We start from the raw sequence: 4703 nt of genomic DNA on the forward strand, positions 1-4703 counted from the left end.
AGGAAATCCTTCCAGTCCATGAGTTCTATTTCCAATGAAGATGACCTTTTGGTAAATATATACCAAATTACTCCATTTGTATATTTTTAATAGCTATTATGAATCTTATTCCTTAGTGTGATGGGAATACTGGCGTAAAAAAGAAAAAATGAATTTATTAGAATTTATTTTTTAAAAAAATCAATAAACTGTTTTTCATTGCCTTTTTCAATGCCTCAGACATTGTTACTTACAGGTTTAAGCTGCAGGAGTTTTAGACAATGTCTTTCTTTGAGAGTGCCCAAGCGGATTGACTTTTGTAGAGTAAGGGTTTGTGCAGATGATAGAAGAGCAGAAAGAAGCATACCTTGGATGTATTCTGCAGAATTCAAAGCTTTTGCTTTGCTCTACCATATCAGCAAATCTGTGCCAGCCCTTAGAATTTTTACCATGTTTATAGTAAGATTTAGAATCCTGTGTAAGAAAACATTCCATAACAGGCAAGGTTAGGTCTTAATAACTCTTCATCAAATTCTAATGACTATATGAATTTAAATCAAATGCAGATCCAGCAATTAGACAGCATCCTCCATGATCCATGAATCAAAGTAAGCTGTAAGTATGTGTGGGGTGACAAAGTACAATTTATTGCATGTTTATTTACAATATTAATGTGAAAGTGAGCCTGAGGTTCTGTCAGTAAAATATATTAACCATTCCTATTTTGATAGGCACATGCTACAGTATACAGTATGTACTGCTTCCCAACAATTTCCCACAAATGCTGTTTGAACTATGAATCTCCTAATTTGGACATCAGTATTCATTTCCAGTTTAACAAAAGCATTCTGTGTGTAAATTAAGCAAGGTACTAATATTAACTCCACATTTACAATAATAGGATTGAGAGAAGTTACAAAAAAAGAGGATAGTACTAGTAACCATAAAGATGATGGGCATATTGCTACAGACTGATAAGAATTAGAGAAAACTAGATCTTGTTTTTCCACAGAGGACTACTTTATAATCAGAAGATTGTTTATTGGTCCATTTACATAGCTGGATAGTCAACCAGCAGGAATGCTAAGAGACTCTTGTGTAATGAGAGACTGGACAAGATGTCTTAAAAGGTCTTGTCCAGTACTAAATTGCTATCACTATTTGTTACTGGAATGCAACTAATCAGATGGTAAGATTATTTTTTAAAACGTGTTACCATACATCTGCAACCAATTATAATTGGAAAGCAGTTGATATTTAGTATATGAGCAAATGTTAAAGATTATATTTAATGACCTTGGTCACCACCTATTTATGGAGGCAGAAACGATGCCATGCACTGTTCATTCCAATCCCATATGAATGCATCTTCCATTTGTGCTTTTCTGTTTGATATTGAAAACTGTTTCCCAGCTTTTTCTGGTTCAAGCATTGCTGATATATATTTACTTTCTTCTAGCTAATCCCTTGCACCCAAGTGGCTACTCCATGCAGTGGATGGGAATCCTCCCCACCCTGAGCTTCATCAATGGTTGCTTCAGTTGTCTAATCTCTGCTAGTAACCACAGTTTTCAAAGATATTTCTGAAGTATAATTGTTAGAACATCTGCACATTCCATCCACCAGGAAATCTTTTTTAATTACCATTCTCCTCCAAAGTTACTGACTTTACTGCTCAGCTTTTGGGGGGGTGGGTGGGGGAAGAGGGGGAATAAATCCACCAGTGACTGATGAAATGTTGGATATTTCTTTCTTTCATTTTCTTTTTATTGAGCTCTCAAGTAGCCCAAATAAATGTGCTTTGCATGCTTAAGATTACATTACTAATATTTTAGATTGCTTACTTTAAGTTGAGGAAGAAAGAATAGAGATTTTGCATGCATAAAATCTGTTCATGTGGATAGACAGATAAGGTGTAAGGCCTGTGAAATCTTATGTCTCATGTTCTGGAAAGCTGCTGCCAATCAAAATAGACAAATTCAGAGACTCTAATATAGTATAAATAGCAGTGTATTTTTTTCTAATTCTTTGCCTTGCAATGTTTTCTTATATATTTATTTTATTTATTTATTCAAATTCTGTAGCCACCCAATTCCGCTAAGTGACTTTCAGTGGTTTACAGTTCTAAAATTATAAAAAAATTAATAACATTAAAACATTAAAAACATCCGCAAAATAAATAAGAATAACAGCAGCCAAGTTTTTAAAGCTTTGTAAAAAGCCCACTGGACTGGAGTCAGGCACAGAAAATCAGGAGTGTAGAATAAAGTTTAAAAACACTACAAATGTATTCCATGCAACCTATATACAAGAATATGATCTATTAACGGTCAAGGCAAATTGGCACCAGATAAGAGTCAATGGACTTCAAGAGGGTTGGACTTGGGTCACCTACCGTGCGTAGTGACTCCAAACTGGTAATGCATTTGAGCCCACCCTTGAGCTCAGCCTCACCCTACAGTTGGAGCCATTCTAATTTCCAAGGGGAGAATATTCCATGAGGCAAGGGCTACAGCAGAAAATGCTCGTCTTCTAATTCCTCCTACTTGACACTCTTGGGATTTGCAGCATGACCAATCTCTTGGATCAGATTGGACAGGTAGAAACTGTTGGAAAAAGATAATCCTTCAGGTAACCAGTCCAAGCCATGTGTGGCTTTAAAGGTGACAACTAATACCTTGAGATGCACCTGAAAATACACTGGCAACCAATGCAGAGTAGTGGTGTTACATCTGCTGTGTAGCTGGCAGAATTTATTGCCCATGCAGCCACATTTTGTACCAGTTGAATTTTTTGAATGCTCTTCAGGGGCAACTCCATGTACAGCTTGTTACAATAATCTAAGAGAGAGGTTACAAGGGTATGAGTGACAGTAAGCAGGGCCTCCTGGTTTAGGAATGGGTGCAATTAGCACACTACCCAAAGGGGTTGCAAAGGCTCTCCTAGCCACAGCTGCCATCTGTTCTTCAAGCAGGAGCTTTGAGTCTAGGAGGACCCCCAGATTACAGCCCAGGTCTGGGATATTGCCATACCATCCAGAACCAGAAATGGAAGAACCTTGTTTCTGGAAGGTCCAAATACCTACAGCGAATAGAATAGAATAGAATAGAATAGAATAGAGTAGAGTAGAGTAGAGTAGAGTAGAGTAGAGTAGAGTAGAGTAGAATAGAATAGAATAGAATAGAATAGAATAGAATAGAATAGAATAGAATAGAATAGAATAGAATAGAATAGACCTTGGAGGTCTTCTAATCCAGCCCCCTGCTCAAATAGGAGACCCTATACCATTTCAGACAAGTGGCTATCCAGTCTCTTCTTAAAACCTCCAGTGTTGGAGCACCCACGATTTCTGAAGGCAAGGCTGTTCCATTGGTTAATTGTTCTCACTATTAGGAAGTTTTTCCTTAATTCCAGGTTGTCTCCCTGAGTTTTGCTCTTGCAAAAAATTTGCAAATTTAACTAAACCTGATGGAAATGAGATCAGTAGTGCATAGTTAAACAATATAATTTGGTGTAATTAATGATCACCAACCTATGCAGCTAAAAAAAGGTAATTAGTATTGTGAAAGTTGAATCTTGAATTGTACCACATAAAAACTGCATCTGCTGCTGCATTACTTGTATTACTTTGGCTGCAAAGCAGCAGTAATACACTGTAAATTCTTAAATACTCTATTTCCTTGGCATTATTTACCATTCTTTTAAAATTTTCATTCTCACTTCAACTACTGATGATCCTTCATTCTGCTAGTGTCTGTGTATGTCTATTTTCTGATTGGACAAACTGTAGCTTTCATTCTTCCTGCCTCCAGTTGGTGTTTCTCGGCCAAGCCAAGAGATAAGGCCTCAAATCTTATTTCTCCTTTACTTCCTTTATGTCAGTGTTTCCCAAAATTGACAATTTTAAGGCATGTGGACTTCAACTCCCAGAATTCCACAGCATTGCTGGCTGTGGAATTCTGGGAGTTGAAGTCCTCATGCCTTAAAATTGTCAAGTTTGGGAAACACTGCTTTATGTATATACACTTCTGAACATCCCCAAGATGTCAAAGTCACATCAATAAGTTATTTTTTTTTAAAAGAACACTTTATAAAGATTCAGCAGTATAAACAGTCTAATGTATTAAGGGTGGGAAGAAATATTGTATCTCACTAGCTTAGTCTACTAGGGTGAACTTACAATATTTGTTTATTTTGTGTTTGGCATTGCTGAAACAAATGATGTGGTTCATAACTTAGTTCTATCATATTTATAGCATTGTGTGCTATTGATTCAGACTCTTCAGAGACTTTGTTATACCACGTAATCGTCAGGTTATGATAGCAATTTGGGCTGGGATTACTGTAATCAAGCGATTCAGTCATAAATGTCATGTCACATGACCACATTACCTATCAACAGCAATCCTGGCATGAGTCATTGTACGGGAAAAGGTGGAAGTCCCAGGGAAGGAGCATGGGAGGTTGGACCTGCCATGGGCAGTTGCCTCACAACATGGTATGGTGGCTAGGGCCATGGGATGATCAGGGGAGAGGCCTTGGGTGAGTGTTTGAGGGACATGGGCAGTCCAGTGAGGGGCACCGGGGGTTGCTACAGGTGGGCATGATATGGAATGCAGGTGGATGGGAGGTTATATGGAGTATGAAATCTCTGGGATCTTCTGCTCCATAGCGGGGTCCTTAGAAGACAAGGCACTAGGAATGACTTACTGGAGCAACTTGTG

General features: G+C 37.8%; 1 long non-coding RNA gene across 1 annotated transcript; it reads left to right on the top strand.

The window, feature by feature from the left end:
- Positions 1–1646, top strand: LOC120298550. Its single transcript, XR_005554132.1, has 3 exons — positions 1–51; positions 546–594; positions 1439–1646. It is a non-coding gene; the product is annotated as an uncharacterized LOC120298550 (long non-coding RNA).
- The last annotated feature ends 3057 nt before the right edge of the window (positions 1647–4703 follow it).

Source organism: Crotalus tigris, unplaced genomic scaffold (assembly GCF_016545835.1).
Source record: "Crotalus tigris isolate CLP2741 ecotype Arizona unplaced genomic scaffold, ASM1654583v1 scf7180000024115.3125172, whole genome shotgun sequence".
Taxonomy (NCBI): Eukaryota; Metazoa; Chordata; class Lepidosauria; order Squamata; family Viperidae; genus Crotalus; species Crotalus tigris.